Here is a 21,258-nt window from a genome sequence, read left to right as displayed (position 1 = left end):
ATCAACGAATCCAATACTTAATAAATATACTAATTAAACCACAATGAAGGTCTAACAATTAGATATTATATTGGAAACAATGGCACAAAATGAAGGCAAAAGAGAACAGGTTCCTTCTCTTGTATGGTTCCTCAGTAATGGTCCAATGTTAGTGGTTGGCGAGGAGGCATTTTTTGAACGTAAGAACATACAACTATACCTATGAGATGTTTTATCAGGATAGGATTCATATTCATCATTGCAGAATGCTGGGTGATAGAACATAGCTCTGAGAAAAAGGCAGAAAGCAAATTATCACCAAGAAAACTGAATAACTTCTACAGCATAAGCTAACATAATTTTTACAGAAACTGCTGCATTTGGGAGATCAAATTTTACTTCAGCTAAGAAAGTTTCAGGTGAAAAAAATAATAATAATAAAATAAAGGATAACTACATCGCAAGAGATACCTTTATAGCATTTCCAAGATCATCAAAGGCTTTCGAAACAGGAGGACATCAAACCTGAAAATCATTCGCAGCTTGCCTTTTGCCAAGACTCTCAAAAACAAACCTGAAAGCAATATCATACAATGGCTCAAGTATTGCTTTCAACAATGCAGAAGTTGAAGGGAATCGTCATAAGGCTCAAGAACAATATAAACATCAAATTGACAACAAGTTCAAATAGAGGTAATACTAATAGCTGTGCAACTAGTGTTCAAGGTGTACCAAAGGTCTGCACTTCCCCATGGCTCAACCACAATATAATGTTACCAGGTTCTCCTAGTTGTACTCCACAAATCATATCTCATGCTTACCACCTCCACATATAGTCAAGCATCCAATCAGCAAACCAAATGAACACAATAAAAAAGAGTATAAGAATTTAAACGATTAAGAGAAAAAAAATCCAGTATGCAATACATCAATATTGCTAGGATAACATTGTGTAAAAACTAACCAAATCCCCATATTCCAAAATATCCAATAAAAAATCACATAAATAAGGAAAACATGGGAAAAAAAGAAAAGAAACAAAACATCAACCAGAAACAAGAAACAAGAACTCTTTCAAGAAGTCTTAAACTATTATTCACAGAGTCTTTAATTGCTTGTTGAAAAGCAACAATGGAAGATGAATTGCATGAACGACACAACATCAGTTAATACATAAAACAAGGCAGATGCATCAAGGAAATAGGAACAGTACATGGTAATGTTAAGAATATCACATGACACAAAGAAGGAAAACTAAATTGTTATAATGACACATATGATGGATTATTTTCTCTCCCCAGGTCTTTAGATTCTCCACACATGCCTACTCTGCAGAAGAATCATGAACCGACTTTGACTCCTAAACCCAAATTTATGCATGCCTATAGAATAGGCTCACCTTCAATCCTTCTAAAGAACAATGGGACAACATACATGCAGTTGTACCCTCATAAAGACCAGACTCACCTTCAATCCTTCTAATGAACAATGGAACAGCCTACATACAGTTGTACCCTCACAAAACTGGCAGGACATAGTTATTTGAGTACCTGTTTACAGTAAAAAAAATCACACATTCATTAATCAAATCAGTAACCAATGGAAGTGCAATAATTAATTTAAATCACAATGTTAATACTTGGATACATTTTAGGTGATAAATTGAAATGGGAACATCACGACTTAGTCATGTCCATACACACATGAATAATACACAACAATAATCACCATTTAGGATCTGAACCAGTGGTTGCCAGGACACAGGCAGTTCCAATTTTAACATGCTGAAAGTTGGTATAATCAAGCAATCAGAACAAAAACACAAATTATGAAGTACCACCACAGCAACTTTGGCTCACAAACTTTGATGAGCTAGTCAAATTATGCAAAATAACTGTAGAAAAAGCAAATTATCAGATAAAATAGTAATAATAATAATAATAATAATAATAAAACACCAACCCACCAAATAAAACAACAAAAGACAAAATGAGAACCAAACCTGATGAGCGAAGGATCATGGGGTGAAGAGCAGAACAAGCAGAGAATCTATTTAAAGATGATTAAAAACGATATTTAACTTCAATCACAAAGCTAATTAAATATATCAAGTGCATAAATTGCCTGTTCCTAAATCAAATTAAAGGCACAGAGACAAGAACAAAACACAGCAGAACTTTACCCTAAACGGTCAGCGTTTAATCAATGAGTCCGGATAATTTTTTCTTTGTAGCCACTGAACAGAGTAACAGAATTCCTTAAGAGTAAAATTCCACAATATCTAGATTCATCCAACAAAAAAGATAATAAAAACAACTAAAAAAAAAATCAAAGATATAGTCTAACAAAATGATAGAATAATAAAAGTAGAAATACAGTGATAACAAATAAAAAGTAAACAGCAAAAGAAAAGAAGGAACAGTAACACCATCAATGGTACAAACCGATTTATAAAAGGAACTTCTCTCTAAGGCATCTCCACCTGTTAAATGTTAACTCATTCCGCTATTTATGAACTTCACCACTTTAGTATCCCATAAATGTCGAAGGTGGCTGAGATCATCAAGAACTTCAACTGATACAAAGACGGTAAGAAAACATTGATTAGTGAAATTAGTTTCGAATTACCAAGAAATTAAAAAAAGATTACAAGAGAGACGAGAGCAATGAAGTTGAAAGAGACGAGAGAAACTACAGCCTGCGAACCGATGCAGGCTCCATCAATTATTTGTTAAGATGGTTTCGTGGAAATGATTGTTACCGTTTTGATTTTGAACAAAAATACAGTAATCCTTTGAATTTGATTTAACAAAGACCTATAAAATGTATAAATCACGGGTTTAGGTAAAAATACAATTAAGAATACTACTAACGGTTACTTTTTGAAATTGAAATTGAAAATGTAAATTGGAAAATAGGAATAAGAATAGGAAAGGGAACTGAATAAGCATAGAAACGGAAACTAGAATAGGATTAACAAAGCGACGAAAGATAGATATTGGAATATGAATAAGAATAGAGACTGAATAGAATAAAAATAAAAATAGGAATAGGAATAAAATAAGAATAATAATCGAAATAGGAATAAGAATTGGAATAAAAATTGAAATAGAAACTGAAATATAATTACAAATCAGAATAGAAATAAAAATAAAAATAAAAACTAGAATATGAATAAAATCTGGGAAAGAAAGTAGAATAGGAAAAAAAATGGGATATATGAATACAACTAAAGATGTCAATGAAAATGAGAATAAGAACCAATATATAAATTCAGATAAGAATAAGAATTGGAGGAAGAACTAGAATTGAAAAATGAATTGAAACTGAAATAAGAACGAGAGTTAAAATCGGAATATAAAATAAAATAAGAATAGGAATTGGAATTGGAATCTGAATAATAAATAGAATAAGAACAATAATAGAAATAGAAATTTAAACTGAAATTAAATTTAAGAATTCAAAATTAAAATTGAGATTTCAATAATGAATTTGAAATCCACTTTATCAGTCTTCCTAAAAGTTATTAGAACCAACATTATAAATTCTAAATACACCTTTATTCTATTTAACATTTTGTTTTAATTTTTTGAAATATTCCCAAATATAGTTATTTTTACTAATCTTAATTCTCAAAATGTTTAAAGGACATATTTAACTATAAAATCATACGACTTAACTTAATTGTTATCATGAAAATAACAAGGACAAAAATGGCCAGAATTCGCTAGACTACCAAGTCTAGCACTATCTAACATAATCGAGCGTGTTTTAACTAAACTATTAAATTGTACAATTAAATGATATAATCGAGTTAAACTATCTAGTCTAGCGTATTTTAACGTTATATATTAGGAATATATCATTTGTTATTTCATTAAGCATATAATTGGTAAATTATTGGATTTTTTGACTAAAATTGTCATTTAAATAAATTTGAATTTGAAGAAGAAAAAGTAAAAAAGAAAATTAAGTTCAAATTTGATATTGGAAAAGATGTGTAAACAAAAAAATCTAATTAAATTTATAGTTTTAATATATTTAAATAAATATTTAGCATTATTATTTGGGGGTAATTTTTGTCATTTCAGAAGAGAATTTACAAGTATTTGAAGGATCTTGACAATAATAGACCGAAACCGAGGGGAAAAATAATGAACTCATCTGCATGATACAATTTAAATTTGCGACACTAATTTCTGAAGATCCGTTAAGTTGTTAAAATTGAGTAAATAACTTTTTTTCCCACCCAAGGTTTGCCTTAATGACTTTTTCACCCAAAAAGTTTCAAAATACCACTTTTTTACCTAAAGTTTATATGCTGTTAATACCCAAAATATACTTCAGTTTCTTAGCCGATGTTCGACGAGTTACCAAGACAGGGTAAGAGGGGTTTTGTTGAGTGGAGGTCGATAGATCGAATGGTTGTGACTAATTGAATATTCATTGTTAAAATCAACCAAAAGTCAACTAAGAACAGGAACATTAACTTTGCAGTGGCTGGCAATCGGTGAGAAATCAGATGCCGGAGTGAGAGGGGTTTTGTAGAAAGGAGACCGAAGATTCAAATGATGGTAACGAAGAGAATTCTTGCCACTGGAATTGGCTTTGGGTAGTAATGGAATATTAAAGAGGTAGTTTTAAACTTTTTTCAGTTTTTGTGGAAAAGTGTCATTAAGGCAACCCTTGGGTGGGAAAAAGTCATTTACTCTGTTAAAATTCTTATGGAATCCAATTATTTAAGGATAAACGTTAAGGACGTCAGTGTTATTTTCCCATTAGTTTATCATAATTCCTACTCTTTATAACAATACCCGCCAAACTATTTGTCATGCTCGCATCAAAAAGAGGATTTTGGTACTTAATTCCACCGGAAGAATAAGAATGGGCATCTGGGTAGTGAGGGCTCCCCTTCCTCTTGGTGTAGGAGCATTGAATTGTAATACTAAGAGTTTGCATTTGCATTTGCAGCAGAGAAGAAAGAGACTTAACATTATCACTTGTACTACCAACACCAGCACCAGTATTAGTGTATTGGAGGTTAATGAGATACGAAAAAGATGCAAAAAATGGCAATGGAAGGGCCAGTACTCCATTAATTACTTGGTTTCTTCTAATCCTAATTCACTTTCCAATTCTTCCCTACTTCTTGTTCATGGCTTCAGTGCCTCTATTCCTCACTGGTGCAGGTTACTTTTTATTATTATCATTCTTATAATTTTTTATATGCAATACCAACCACACATTTCAATATCCGGGTACATATTTTTTGTGTGTGATTCTTCCATCAAGCTCAGGGAGTTGTGAGGTAATAGCTCAACCCAGAATTAGTCCAGCTCTATTGATTGTTTGACCTAGCATAAGCTCATCGAGATATAGCTCGACCTAGCACAAGCTAGTTGCGAACGATTTGAGTGATCATTCAATCAATTCCCAGGTAATTTCATATCTCAGATATCTCGAGAATGATCAAATTGACAGTAATTCTTGCACAATCACAGCGCCCAATCGCAAGAATATCGGAGTCTCATTTCAATTTAATTATAATCCCTTTAATTTTGCTCTTTCCTTTGTACAAATTTCATATATAAACCCCCTCAAACGATGAGGAAAGGGTTGGAAAATACTCCTAGAATTACCATTGTAAGCTCACACAGTAAATACAAAGAACAGTAGACGTAGGCTTAAGTGTTCCTCTTACCGAACCATTTTAAAATCCTTTTTTGCCATTACATTACTGCATTCATTATTCATCCATTGCTAATTATCCGTAATCATGCAAACATCAGTTCTGATCCTGCTAAGATCGATCAGATCACTCTAGTTGGTGTAGATTTGTGTATCAACAATATCTATCTATCAACTAAATTAGGATTTTTCTATCAGGAACATTACTGTGCTGGAAAAGAACTACACTGTTTATGCCATTGACCTTCTTGGGTTTGGTGCTTCAGATAAGCTTGCAGGTTTTTCATATACCATGGAGGCATGTGCTTAGGTAACCTACATCATATCCACATTTTTATGGGCTCAGGTTTTTATCTATTTTTTGGATAATTGAGTTTTATCTTATATTTCATTTTGAAAGTTGTTGATTATTTGTTTTGATTAATTAAGTCTATGAGTTTTGGTGACAAATCTTGGAATCATGGAAATTTTTATCATTAAATGATTTATCCTTTGTTTAACCCACATCAATTTCTTATCCACTGGGAATATTCCTACTAATTAACCTCAGACTCATTGCATACAGTTAATATTGGATTTCTTGGCTAAAGTTGTTCGGAAGCCAATTGTGCCTATAGTGAACTCTGTTGGAAGTCTTGCTTGTGTGATTGCTACCTCAGGTATGTTTGGTTGAAAAGAAAACAGTTGCTCCTAATATTAGCCTTTTTGTCATCTGGGGTTTTGCATTTATGCTTATTTTACTTCCCCTACAAGAGTCTAGTCAAAATCTTGTTCAAGGGATTGTGTTGGTGGCATGAACAATAATGCAATTGTTGATGATTGGAGGATCAAGCTGTTACTACCTTTGCTTTGGCTCTTTGATTTTTTGTTGAAGTAAAAGGTGATTGCTTCGCAAACTTCGAGCATGTGAAACAAAGGTATTATTAGTATATCAGTATCCAATCCAATGATCATTGTTCAAAAATGTCTAAGAGAATGATAAAAATTATTCTAAAATTTATGGCTCGGCTATGCAGAGTGTAAGCCCCGCGTTATGATTCCAATGTCCTAAGGTGTGAAATTTACCTTTTCAAGTAATTTTCTTTTTTTTGAATGAAAGGGTAAAATGGTCAATTTATATGTATTTTGAGATGTGGCCATTATAAAGTGTAAGGGGTGATGTCATTGAAGAGAAATGAGGGTAGAATGGTCATCAAGTTGATTGATATGGTTAAATGGCGTAAACGGTAACCAATGGTATAATGGTCTTTTTATAAAAATCCATATGATTTAAGTATCCATAAAAGTGCATCAAGGGTAAATTAGTCATTTACCTAATGGGGTTGCTTAATTGTTAAGTGTTCTAAAGAAGTCAAATGACATTAAATGAGTGCTAATCATTGTGTTGTGGTAGAAATGACCAAAACGCCCTTATATGAAAAATTTATGCCAAATAACCCTTATATCTAACTTTTATTGCCAATCATAATAGAGTACCAATGGAATAAATATTTACAAGGTTTTAAGAGAGAGAAGTCAGCCTTGTACACCCCAAATGCATCATCTTCTTCTTCATGTCTCAAATCCACTATAAAAGCCACTAATCCAAGCATTTTATTCTCAAATTTTCATAGGATTTCAAGTTGATTTTCAAAGGAGATCACCATCGACACTTAAAGAACTTCAATTTCAGGGTTTAAGGTGAGTTTCAAAACCCTAGTTGTTCTGATCTTTTAGTTAAAAGAGAAATTCATAAGTGGTTATGTGTATAAGGTAGAAAAGGTGAACCTTTGGAGCTAAGGAGGAGTGTTTTTGTGCTTTGAATACTAAGGTAAGGAAAAAATCTCCCTTATGACTACAATTGATAACACCTAGGGTTTATGAAACTTACATTTATTTATGTTAATATGAGTGTGATGCTATGTTTTGGTTATGGATTGTTTAAATGGGTGTGTTAATATGAGTGTGATGCTATGTTTTGGTTATGGATTGTTTAAATGGGTGTGTTGATTGGTGTATGTGTGCATATGGAGGATGATTATGCCAATTAAGATATTTGTAGTTGGACGATGTTTTGGCACTTTTTGGTTTTGTAAAAATGGAGGTTTTTATGGCCTTTTATACTTAGAATGATATGGAAAATGATATGAATGTGCAAATGAAGGTGATATGGTTAAAATGAATAGAATTCGGATTTGCCTTTTTAAGACTTATACTGTACATGCTTCACTGAATTGGTCATAACTGAAGTTATAAAAGTTCGATTGAGTTGATTCTTGAAGTATTAAAACTTTGAGAAATAGACCTAAAACTTTTAGGTTTTAGCCAAAAATCAATTCAAATTGGAAGATAAGGGAAAAATTGCTTGAAAAGTGACAAACTATATGGTATCCACCTTCTTAATGGAAATTCCCATTTGTTTTTAATTCTAATAAACCCATGAATAATCTTACTATTGAAATTTCTTGTATTGTATGAGAAATTGAATGAATTAAGTTAAGAAGTTTAGTAGGAGAATATAGTATAAGTGAGCATGGGAGATGTTATTCCATAAGTTTGCATTCATAATGGTAATGCATATAGCTTATTTAGTTGACTTATGAAAATATTTATGAAATGTTAAAGAATGAATTCCACGAGTCTCTTGAGTTATAAACCAGGATCAGAGGAATGGAATTCTTATGGGAACCATGAGTCCGTTGAGGTGACGACCAAGAACAAGGTAATAGTTCAAATGAATCCAATCGGATAACAAAGACTAATGAAAACATCAAGTATAAAGACAAAAGAAATAAGCATGCCATGTACATGAATATTTCATAAGTCATATATGTTCTATGTTATATTATGTATTGTTATGTTATGACTTATATTTATGAGAAAAGTTCAAAGTATATGATATGTTTTATGAACTTGTTATGTCAAAGAATGAAGGTCATGTTTTGTAGGTAGGTAAGGTCCTAAGTAATATACTTGTATAATGAACCTTAATAGTTTATAAATTGCCATTTTCCCTTACTGAGCGATTAGCGCTCACCCCACAAAATATTTTAAAATGTTTTGTAGGTAAGGATTAAGGCATGAAGCTGGGAGAGCATTTCGAGGGACGCTATAAGCATGAAGGGATGTTTTAATTATGACTATTGAATGGTTTTGCTAGTATTTAGTGTAGTAATTATGTTTATATCTCATAATGCAGTAAATATGTCCATAATATAATGGATATATGTTTGTGTTAATAAAGAAAATCAAATTGCTAGTAAATTTTTGTAAAAGCGTGTATGTTCTAGTAAGTATTACTATGGATTTCATAATTTACTCCAAGAAAGGAAACTATATTTTTTGACTTGTACAATGAACTTATTATAGTTTAGAAATTAAATAAAAAAAAAAATATTTTTCAACTACATGTTTATTCTTTAAATAGGATTTTAAAATAAACTTCTTTCTTAAGCGTGCGTTTTTTAGATTCTCAATGGCCAAGGGATACTTGGGAAATACTCGGCTAGGGAGGAGTTTTACATAGAGATAGTCTGAGGAATGTTTTACTGTCGATCTATGGAAATAAGGAATTTGTGGATGATGTACTTGTGGAGGTATATATTGCTATATTATCAATGCCATTGCCATTTTAATATAATCTCTATTAAAACAGCTTGTAGGATTCATCTATTTTCTTGAAAATTGCAAATTATTATGTGTTGTCAAGCTGTTGATAGTACACGTTACTATATTTTAGTAAGTGTCATTTCTCTTAGTTGTAATTTGACTTGGCTTGGTCAAAGTGGTTGTTGATTGAATAAGTCTTTGGACTGTTGAGGCACGTGGCCTTTGTTCCTCTGTTTTAGTAATAATTTTAGGAGTTAGTTTCGGCAATTAGCTCACTCTTTTATGTATAAAATCTGTTGATTCTTTCAATAAGACATAACCATTTTTGTAATCAAACAAGTGTGAATTGGAGGACCTTGGCACCTCCAATCGCCAAAACTTTTTTATTTTTCCTTTCCAGTAGCTATCATTTGGTATCAGAGCCTTGTTCCTACGACATGGCCGATAGGACCTGCAATGCTCAACTAACAGAAGTTGTATCCACTTTAAGAGATGAAACAACTTAATTAAAGGCAGAACAAGAACACCAGGGAACTCTACTGGAAGCCGTTTTACAACAGATTAACCAACTTGCCACAAGCTATGATCAGCTAGCTACTACCTTGGGAAATTAAAAAATTGGTAAGGAATCTTCTAAGGATGAGGTTTTACAACAGATTAACCAACTTGCCATGCAGTTTCCTTTTAATGGTTCCACTATTCAACTACAAGGTATAAGGTCCTTTGAGAAAAATTTGGAAGAAGAGGAAAAAATTAGTAAGTGCACCAGATACTTTGGGAAAGGAGTATGGCCCCAATTGCTAGAAGTTGACAAACCAAAATCCATGATTCCCATTCCACCAAGTATTCAATAACTCTTACAAGAATTTGCAGGAGTTTTCTCTGAGCCAACTAGTTTACCCCCACTTAGAAGCCATGACCATAAAATTCCATTGAAGGAGGAGCTCAACCCACATGTGTACGACCCTATAGATATCCGTATTATCAGTAGGAAGAAATTGAAAAAATAGTTCGAGAGATGCTATCTAGTGGAGTTATCCAAACAAGTCAACCCTTACTCCTCTCTAGTGCTACTGGTGTGAAAAGCTGATGGTGGTTGGCGAATGTGTGTGGATTATTGGACGCTAAACAAGGATACTGTTAGTGATAAGTACCCTATCCCTAATATTGAGGAATTATTAGATGAATTGCATGGGGGCTATAATTTTTTTCTAAATTAGAGTTAAGATCTGGGTATAACCAAGTCCGGATGAATATCTGATGATATCCACAAAACTGCCTTCATAACCCATGAGGGACACTACGAGTTTTTGGCTATGCCCTTTGGGCTTACTAATGCTTCATCTACTTTCCAAGCATTAACGAATGAAATATTTAGAGCTCATTCTCGAAAGTTTGTGCTTGTGTTTTTTGATGACATTCTCATATACAGTTCAACTTTTGAGGACCACTTGTGTCATTTAAAAATTGTTTTGGAAATTCTAAAAACACATCAATTGTATGCAAAGGCTTCAGAATGTGTATTTGGCAGCCCAAAGGTGGAGTATTTGGGACAACTAATTTCCAAGGATAGGGTTAAAGCAGATCCTCACAAAATCTTTGCTATGTTGAATTGGCCAATACCTACAAGTCTTAAGGCTTTAAGGGGATTTTTAGGACTTATTGGATACTATAGAAAATTTGTCAAGGGATATGGTGAGATTGCGGCACCTCTTAAGAATTTGCTTAAAAAGAACCCTTTTATTTGGACTAAGTAGGCTACTCAAGCTTTTAATCAATTAAAGGAAGCAACGACAAAACCATCGGTGTTAAGGTTGCCAGATTTTTCAAAAAAAATTATTATAGAGTGTGACGCATTTGGAAATGGTTTAGGAGCAGTTCTTATGCAGGAAGGAAGACCGTTAGCCTATTTCAGCCATGCACTGAAGGGGAAAAGTTTGTTTCTCTCTACCTATGAGAAAGAACTATTGGCATTAGTTATGGCTTTTTGGAAATGGAGGCATTATTTGTTTGGTTACTCATTCACGATATGCACGGATCAGCAAGCCTTGAAGCATTTGTTAGAGCAGAAGGTGGGTACTCCAACTCAAATTACATGGCCTACCCCAATCCATAGCTAATGATCGGGATCTTGTTTTCCCAAGTCAATTTTGGAGGGAGCTGTTTCAAATTTGTGACATTAAACTACTTCTCAGTTCTTCATATCATTCGTAGACTGACGGGCAGACAGAGGTGATGTATCGGGACATGTTAACTGCGTTGCTTTTCTGGAGATAGGCCAAAAGATTGGGCTCGTTGGCTTCCTTTGGCTGAATATTCTTACAATACTTCAACCCAAATTACTCATTTCGAAGCAGTGTATGGATTTCCTCCACCACGGATGCTTCCCTTTGAACAAGGCTCCACCCGCATGCAAGCTGTGGAAGATGAATTAAAGAGCCGAGACTTTGTAATGACCTTACTTCAAGAGAATTTACAAGAAGCCTAAGCCAAATTGAAATTTCTTGTTGATTAAAAAAGAACTGAGAGGGAGTTTGCGGTAGGAGATTGGGTTTATTTGAGGCTGAGGGCTGTTAGAGTCATGAAAGTGACTCTATTTTGATGATAAAAATACCCTATGTGTGATTAAATTGAAGTATATTGAGACAATTAAAGAATTTATGAATTTATTCATGAATATCGCTTCCTAATATTTTTTTTATGAATTTAATGTGTTTGGAATGATTTTGGAAAGGATATGAGTTGATATTAGGTTGTGGTTTATGGATTAGGGGTGATTTTGTCTCAATTATGCTATTTAGGGGGTAAACTGTCATATTATAAGGGTTGATTTTGTCACTTTTCAATTATGTAGGGACCAAAGTGATATTTTACAATTTATTCTATAAAAGAAAACGAAAGGTCCCGTGAACATGGAGGCGCTGTTCATCCATTTTCTGGTGACTCTTCGTCTTCCTCGTGCACAGAGCTTTAGCTTTCCGTCAACTCCACCGCAAGCCACCACCGCGAACCATCACGCAGCCGCAACGCTTCATCTTCCCGTTGTCGCAACTTTTCGTCTTCCAGGCGAGATTTCACCATTTTTTGATGACTTTTAAGCTCTCTAAGACCTAATCTCCCTTCCCCACGGCCGGATCTACACTTCCCTAGCTTCAGCCGCCGCGAAAACCGTCGGAATCCGTCATCTAGCCACCGCGACTCTTCATCTTCCAGCCTAGATCCTGCTCATTTCCGGTGACTTCTTACCTCCCCGGGACCTGATTTGAACTCCCCATCACCAGAGCTTTCCATCGGTACCTTCGGATCCCATTTCCGCCACCGTTTTCCGGAAGACCTGCCGAAAAATTAACGTTTTCCGGCGAGTGCGGCTGTTCGTATTCTGGGCTATCCGTTGGTCATTTTCGCCCCTTCTTCACATCATATCGCTGTCGGTTACCTCCTCTCCGCCATGGTCAGCTTCGTTTCCATCGTTTCAGCCTCCGTCATCACCACTATGAGCGGTTGAGTTCTCGGTTGTCTGTTACGGCATAGGCAAGATCGAGATTGACTCCACGACTCTCCTCATCAGCTCTCGACTAGTTGGATGAGCCCGATTATAGGACATTTGGTAGTATTGTGCTTTAGATTATATTTGTTTTCGTTTCATGTTTGATTTCGATACTTTAATATGATTTGAGCATAACTTATGACGAATACTGTTGTCCATTATGATTTAATGTTTTCATAGAACTTGCTGAATGATAAACGTTAGTTTGAAATAATTAAATGATGAATATTGCTTTTCATTACTTCGCATCGATTGTAATTGAGTTGTGTTCGGATTTAATTTAATTTCTACTGTTGTTGCGTTTATTGTGAAGTTGGTTGATTGGAATATACGTATTGACAAATTGTATTTGTTAATTGTGTACCAACTAGTGGTATTGCCTTGTAGCGTTTATCGGCGTTCAATGATAGTCTTTAACCAATCGAACTTGAGTGATCGGGTGAGACAAGATAGATTATACCTAGAGTGTCGGGAAGCCATTTCATTTATTTACCTTGCCTTATAGGTTTAGGGGATCGTAGAGGGTGGAGAAGAATTGTGTGAGTCGGTCTTGTGTCGAACCAAAACCGTTACGGCAATATTTTTATTATAAAGTCTTTATTAGTTTTAATTTCACTATTTCATTATTTGCATTTAGTCTATTTAGTTTCATTAATCAATTGCCAATTTCATTTCCGCTACTCAAAATACATTAGGTTGTTAGTCTTGCTCCCTGTGGATTCGACCATACTTATCGCTAACTATGGTATTTAGGTTTAATTTTGTAACCGTGACGACTGGTTCAACAAAATTTTGGCACTGTTGCCGGGGAGCAACGTTCTTTTGACTTTGTGTGTATTTGGGTTTGTAAATACTTTAAGTCTAATTTTTCTATGTTCTTTAATTTTCATTAGGACAGTTTCATTCGTGTTTGTTTTTATTTTGCAGGAAGATCGCAATTGGGGAAACGTTGCAGTGTGTCATGTCCATCAAAGTTTAAGCATGACCCGATTGTGATATTTTCTAATCTTTTTAGCTTTATTTCTTTTTAGTGCTTTTTAATCATTTGTGTGATGTTTGCATGTTTCGTGTTCATTTAGTTTGCATGTTTGAATTAGTTTTGCATATTTTGTTTTTATTCATAGGATTTAGTTTTGGATTTAGTAATAATTTCTTTTTGTTTGACTGTTAGTTTTAGTTTTTTTGATTGTGTGGATTATTTTATTTTATTTTTCTTAGGGTGTTATCATATTTAGCTTTATTTTTCTTTATGTGTGGTTTTCGAATTTGCTTTTAGTTCTTTTTCTTTCTTTTTTTTTTCTTTTAATTTTGATGTTGTGGTTGTTGGTGGAACCTTTGGTACACTTGTAATGAATGCTTGGTAGATAGTCGTATCAACCAATTTTAGTACCCTTGGATTTGAAAATAGAAAGCACGTAGGATGGATGATAATCTGTATCCCATGCACAACCATCTAGCTTCTAGGATTCCTATCATAGGGCAGCCGCCTAGGAATAGTGGCATTTATGAGGTTTCTCCCTTGGACGATATAGACTCCAAGTTGGAGTCTTTAACCTATCAATTTGACACGTTCATATCCATACACGGGCAAGCTTCTAGGCAACCACCACCTGGTAGGCCAAGTCAGGATGTCTTTTTTATGCCTTCAGACCTTTTAGCTATTGAGTACACATTTGAGGAACCAGCTCCCTACACTTTTGAGGAGCAAGTGCAAGATGCACAAGGTTTCCAGAGACGGAATTATCCATATTCGAACACATTTGATAATGAGTGGCATAACCATCCTAATTTTGCATGGAAGCAGGAACAATCTCATAATGTCTCCCATAATATGCCATATAGTTCCTCCAATCAACAGGGCAATTATTGGGACATGTATTCGGTTCAACCACCCGCCCAACCTAGGATTCCGCCCCCTGTCCAGCAGCCTACTCCAGTGCCCAGTTCACTGGAATCAATGATGGCTCAAATACTCCAGACCATGCAGGAACAAAAAGATGACATGAATGCTAGGTTCAATGACTTAGAGCAGCATTATCAGATATTACATTCCCATTCCCAATCTATTAGTAAGCTAGAGATCCAAATAGGTCAAATAGCTGAAGCGGTTTATAAGAAAGAGAAATTCCATTTGTCGAGTCAAGTTGTAGATAATCCCAATGGTGCACCTCACCAGATGGGGTGTCATGAACAAGCTAGGCTTGAAAGGGAATTACATTTTGAGTTTGGAGAGAAAGAGAGCTTAGAGGGAAACCAAGCCGAAAGGAGTGAAAGAGAACTAACCATAGAGTTAGGTGTGCTGAGACATGAAAACGAGGAAGTTGGGGAGAAAGAATCATCCCCTACATTTGACATGCCGATAGAACCTTGTCCTCAATACCTAGAGTCGAATAATGCATCCAACTTTAAGAAAACTACTAGGATGGAGGAAATGGTTGAGCTGTTTAGACAAGGGTTGATTGGTATTCCACTTCTAGATGCCATTAAGCTCATACCTGCCTATGCCAAGTTCTTAAAAGACTTGTGCACATAGAAATGACGTATTAAATTCAAATATGCCTTCTTGGAACCTCGTGATACCCTACTTGTTGCTGAATGGCGAGGGTCATGTAAGGCACTGCCAACATTTCGACCACCTTGAACTTGATGTTTGCATTCAGTCTGGCTAAAGACCTAAAACTTAACGCTAGTGGGAGGCAACCCACCTTTTTAAATATGTTTTTATTGCTTTTATGTTTTTGTTGTTTTTGTCTTTGCAGGAATTGCCATGTTTGGAAACTTATTAACTAGTCCAAGGCTTCGCTTACGCATGCTCCACGAACTCCATTGGTGACAACCCCATCATTGTTCCTCAGGTTGTATCTCTCCACTTTATATGCTGTTATTGTTAGATTTCTTGTTTCTCAAATATGTTGGACGATTTGAATGTTATTGATAATATTGCTATTTGAGATCATTTGATGCTAAGTTGGGGAGGATGTTTGTAGTTGTGGGTCATTGAGGACAATGATATTTTAAGTTGGGGAGTGTTCATTGATTTTTATTTTGTGGAGTATGTTGTTGATCATATTTTTGTGAAGTGTTGTTGATGATGCTTTTGTGGAGATTGTGATATTTTTGTGAAGTGTTGTTGATGATGTTTTTGTGAAGATTGTGATAGCTTTGTGAAGTGTTGTTGATGAGACTTTTATGGAGATTATGCTTAAATTTTTGTGGCATGATGATGTTTTTGTTGAAAATATGTTGAATCTTATTATTGTAAGTCCAAAAGTGGTTAAAGTGAATTAAAGTGAGTTGTTTTTAAAATTTTTCATGAATTCATGCATAATAACCATTTTAGAAGCAATTAAAGTGCTAGTTGAAAGGTATTGTGAGGTTTTTGAAAAAAATTTGTGCAACATGGTTTTAAACATTGAACTATTGGTTCTATTTTGTGCTAGGTTTGTCCATAATTGTGGTTAGACACTGTTTTGTGTAAATGTCATGTGTTTTAGTGTTTATGCAAGTCTCCCACATACTTTACATACCCATGGAGCAAAGTTTCATTTATTATCTTGCGTGTGTTAAAAGTGCTTAAATGTTGCTTGATGATTTGGTTTTGATTTGTAGCCTAGTTGACTCAAGTGAGTACGCCCGAGGGGTGTTCTACACCTAATCCCCTAAAGCTATCTAGCTTGGGAGCGATTGGCCTAAAGCTAGTTACATGGGTCCTCTAGAAAGCTTAAAAAGTCATTACATAGATCATGAGCTTTATAAAAAAGAAATAAAGAAATAAAGTGTTGACTTGTAGCCTAGTTGGTGCGGGTGAATAAGTTCGAGGAGTGTTCTACACTTAGTGCCCTATAGCCATTTGGTTTGGGAGTCATTGACCTAAAGCCCGTTACACGGACCTTCCAGAAAGCTTAAGAAGTTAAGATAAAAAAAAAAAAATACAAGTGATGAATGAAAAGTAATTATATGTCAAAATCTTGTGTGGAAAATGAGCATTATGTTGCATGTACATAAGTTGGGGAGCTTTGCATGACATTTTAACTTTGTGATATGAATATGAAATGTGTGTTTGAGAAACTTGAATGGAGATAAGCAAATCTTGATAGAAACTTTAGTTCTTTATTTAGGATTGTGTTGTTTGCTTGTTATGTTCAAATTCTTCACTTTACCTTTTGATGAATGTCTTGGTTGTTGATGAATATGGTTGAATATGGTTGTGTATGGTTTTGTGAGAATGTTGAAAAAGTTCTTTTAACTTTACTCGAGGACGAGCAAAGAGTAAGTTGGGGAGTGTGTTAGAGTCATGAAAGTCACTCTATTTTGATGATAAAAATACCCCATGTGTGATTAAATTGAAGTATATTGAGACAATTAAAGAATTTATTCATGAAAATCGCTTCCTAATATTTTTCTTATGAATTTAACGTGTTTGGAATGATTTTGGAAAGGATATGAGTTGATATTAGGTTGTGGTTTATGGATTAGGGGTGATTTTGTCTCAATTATGCTGTTTAGGGGGTAAACTGTCATATTATAAGGGTTGATTTTGTCACTTTTCAATTATATAGAGACCAAAATAACATTTTGTAATTTGTTCTATAAAAGAAAACGAAAGGTCCCGTGAACAGGGAGGCGCTATTCATCCATTTTTCGGCGACTCTTCGTCTTCCATTTCCGGCGACCTCCTACGACTTTTCCTCTTCCTTATGCACAAAGCTTCAGTTTTCCGTCAACTCCACCGCAAGCCACCACCGCGAACCATCACGCAGTCGCGACGCTTCATCTTCCCGCCGTCGCGAATTTTCGTCTTCCAAGCTAGATTTCTCCATTTTCTGACGACGTTTCGGCTCCCCAAGACCTGATCTCTCTTCCCTATGGCCGGATCTACACTTCCCTAGCTTCAGCCGCTGCAAAAACTGTCGGAATCCTCCATCTAGCCATCGCGACTCTTCATCTTCCAGCCTATATCCTGCTCATTTTCGACGACTTCTTACCTCCTAGGACCTGATTTGAACTCCCCATCACCAAAGCTTTCCATCGGTACCTTCGGATCCCATTTCCGCCACTGTTTTCCGGAAGACCCGTCGAAAAATTAACGTTTTTCGGCGAGTGCAGCTGTTCATATTCTGGGCTATCCGTTGGTCGTTTTCGCCTCTTCTTTACATCATATCGCTGTCGGTTACCTCCTCTTCGCCATGGTCAGCTTCGTTTCCACTGTTTCAGCCTCCGTCATCACCACCATGAGCGGCTGAGTTCCCGGTTGTCTGTTACGGCATAGGCAAGATCGAGATTGACTCCACGACTCTCCTCATCAGCTCTCGACTAGTTGGATGAGCCCGATTATAGGACATTTGGTAGTATTGTGCTTCAGATTATATTTGTTTTCGTTTCATGTTTGATTTCGATACTTTAATATGATTTGAGCATAACTTGTGATGAATATTGTTGTCCATTATGATTTAATGTTTTCATAGAACTTGCTGAATGATAAACGTTAGTTTGAAATAATTAAATGATGAATATTGCTTTTCATTACTTCGTATCGATTGTAATTGAGTTGTGTTCGGATTTAATTTAATTTCTACTGTTGTTGCGTTTTTTGTGAAGTTGGTTGATTGGAATATACGTGTTGACAAATTGTATTTGTTAATCGCGTACCAACTAGTGGTATTGCCTTGTAGCGTTTATCGGCGTTCAATGATAGTCTTTAACCAATCGAACTTGAGTGATCGGGTGAGACAGGATAGATTATACCTAGAGTGTCGGGAAGCTATTTCATTTATTTACCTTGCCTTGTAGGTTTAGGGGATCGTAGAGGGTGGAGAAGAATTGTGTGAGTCGGTCTCGTGTCGAACCAAAACCGTAACGGCAACATTTTTATTATAAAGTCTTTATTAGTTTTAATTTCACTATTTCATTATTTGCATTTAGTCTATTTTGTTTCATTAATCAATTGCCAATTTCATTTCCGCTACTTAAAATACATTAGGTTGTTAGTCTTGCTCCCTGTGGATTCGACCCTGCTTACCGCTAACTACAATATTTAGGTTTAATTTTGTGACTGTGACGACCAGTTCAACAAGGCCATATTGACAGAAGTCATGCGGAGGAATCTTAAACTTTCTCCCCGTTATTATGGTCCATTTCAGGTGCTCCAGAGAATTGAAAATGTTGCATACAAGCTAGATCTACCAGAGGAATCTCGAATACATCATGTATTCCATGTCTCATGTCTTATGTCTTAAGAAGAAGTTGGGATCTCATGTTGTTCCGTCCTCAGATTTACCTCTTGTTGCTGCTAGTGGAGCCCTAGTACCTGAACCTGATAAGATCTTGCAAAGGAGACCGAAGAAAAAGGGGGATCAAGCTGGTGTGGAGCTTTTAATCTAATGGAAAGGGACTATATTTGAGGATGCAACAAGGGAGGGTTTCAAAGACATTCAGAAAAAAGTTGGGCAAGGTCCTTTGAAGAAAGGAGCTGTGTTATGTGTTGACAAGCTATTGATAGTACACGTTACCGTATTTTAATAAGTGTCATTTCTCTTAGCTGTAATTTGACTTGGCATGGTCAAAGTGGTTGTTGATTGAACAAGAAACAGTAATTTGCAAGTCATCTCGCAAGTGGAGCCCTAAAACTTTCTGAATTCTTCCTTTTGATAATACAGATATCTATAGGGCCTTACACATGTGGGTTGAGCTCCCTCCTTCAATGGACTTTTATGATCATGGCTTCTAGGTGGGGGTAAACTAGTTGGCTCAGAGAAAACTCATGTAAATTCTTGTAAGAGTTCTTGAATACCTGGTGGAGTGGGATCATGGATTTTGGTTTGTCAACTTCTAGCAATTGGAGCCATACACCCTTCCCCAAGTATCTGTGCACTTACTAATTTTTTCCTCTTCTTCCAAATTTGTCTTAGAGGGCCTTATACTTTGTAGTCGAATGGTGGAACCATTAAAAGGAAACTACATGGTAAGGTCTGTAAAATTCCATAAGATTGGTCCAAGACGTCTCAACCAATCCACCGCCAACACCAAATCACAACCTCCAAGAGTTAAGAGATACAACGTAGCCTCAGTCTGGAAGCCTGACAATTGGATAGGAACAACCTGATTGAATAAGTCTTTGGACTGTTGAGGCACCTGGCTTTTGTTCCTCTATTTTAGGAGTTAGTTTCGACAATTAGCTCACTCTTTTATGTATAAAAGCTGCTGATGCTTTCAATAAGATATAACCATTTTTCTAGTCAAACAAGTGTGAATTGGAGGACTTCGGCACCTCGAATGGCCAAATTTTTTTTTTATTTTTTTTTATTTTTCCTTTCTAGCAGCTATCATAGATAATTAGAGAACTGGCAAATGACGAAGGGGCACTCGATGCATTTGTTTCAATTGTGACAGGGCCACTAGGGTCTAACCCAGTGCAGTTGATGCCATCAATATCCTTACCGGTTCTAGTTTTATGAGGCGATAACAATCCATTCACACCCCTTTGATGGACCTGTTGGTAAATACTTCTCATCTCTGCCTTCTCAACAATCAAATGTAAAGCTATATGTGCTGGAAGGAGTAGGACATTGTCCCCATGATGACAGACCTGACTTGGTCCATGAAAAACTGCTACCTTGGTTAGCCAATTTTTCGGCTTCTCCTGGGACTTGACATCTCATGCCTTTGGAATTTTCTTTTTTTTAGGGTATTGATTTCAGGAAGTTGTAAAGCACTTTTGTTGTTGTAAAAACCAACTCTTGTGTATATGTTTTGGTGTTTTATTACTTGAGGCTTTTTGGAGCCACAGAAAAAGAAGAAAGAATGCAAACCTGCAAAAGAAATTATTCCTATCCTCTGCTGAATAAACCTCAACTCTGAGCTTCTATATATAAATTAGATAATTCCATGCGGATGCTTTTGTACTACTGTTTTTCTGTTAATGTGTTGAAAACATCTATGTCTTTTTTACAACTAATGATTTTATCATTACACATTTCATCTTAATGATATAGCCATCTTAATGATAATTCTCAAAAATATCAAAATTTTGTTTAAAAGACAAAATTACCATAAAATCATGTGAGTTAAGGTAATTATCCATAATGAAAATTTAATTAATATGGTCTAGTATGTTTTAACTTTTAATCATACTGTTATATGCTAAGTTATCAAGTCTTGGTCTGATATAGTATAATATTATATATTGGAAAACAAATCTTTTATTTTTCATTAGGTTATAAATAATAAATTACATAGTTCTACGGTTTTATATGTCCCTTAAATAAAATCTTGAAATTTTGAGAATTAAAATTAGTCAAAATGACCACGTTGATGTCATGATATCATGAAAGTAGTTGTTACATTGAAAAATAAAATAAAATAAAGCGCATTGTAAATGGGGCCAAATAGTAGTAGTAGAATGGGTTTGACTGAACTGGGCTGGGTCGAATATGATTGGGCTAGGGTTGACTACTTGT

The 21,258-nt window shown here is 35.2% G+C and overlaps 1 long non-coding RNA gene and 1 pseudogene across 1 annotated transcript; one reads left to right on the top strand and one right to left on the bottom strand.

Annotated features, from left to right (window-relative positions):
* Positions 1-1,838: 1,838 nt before the first annotated feature.
* Positions 1,839-2,591, bottom strand: LOC116112501. Its single transcript, XR_004125263.1, has 3 exons — positions 2,162-2,591; positions 1,982-2,028; positions 1,839-1,873 (listed from the first exon to the last, which is right to left on the bottom strand). It is a non-coding gene; the product is annotated as an uncharacterized LOC116112501 (long non-coding RNA).
* Positions 2,592-4,863: 2,272 nt separating this feature from the next.
* Positions 4,864-20,452, top strand: LOC116112516 (annotated as a pseudogene).
* The last annotated feature ends 806 nt before the right edge of the window (positions 20,453-21,258 follow it).

Source organism: Pistacia vera, unplaced genomic scaffold, assembly GCF_008641045.1.
Source record: "Pistacia vera cultivar Batoury unplaced genomic scaffold, PisVer_v2 Contig663, whole genome shotgun sequence".
Lineage (NCBI taxonomy): Eukaryota > Viridiplantae > Streptophyta > Magnoliopsida > Sapindales > Anacardiaceae > Pistacia > Pistacia vera.
Note: the sequence above shows the minus strand (reverse complement) of the source record. Positions and strands in the feature narration are given on the sequence as shown.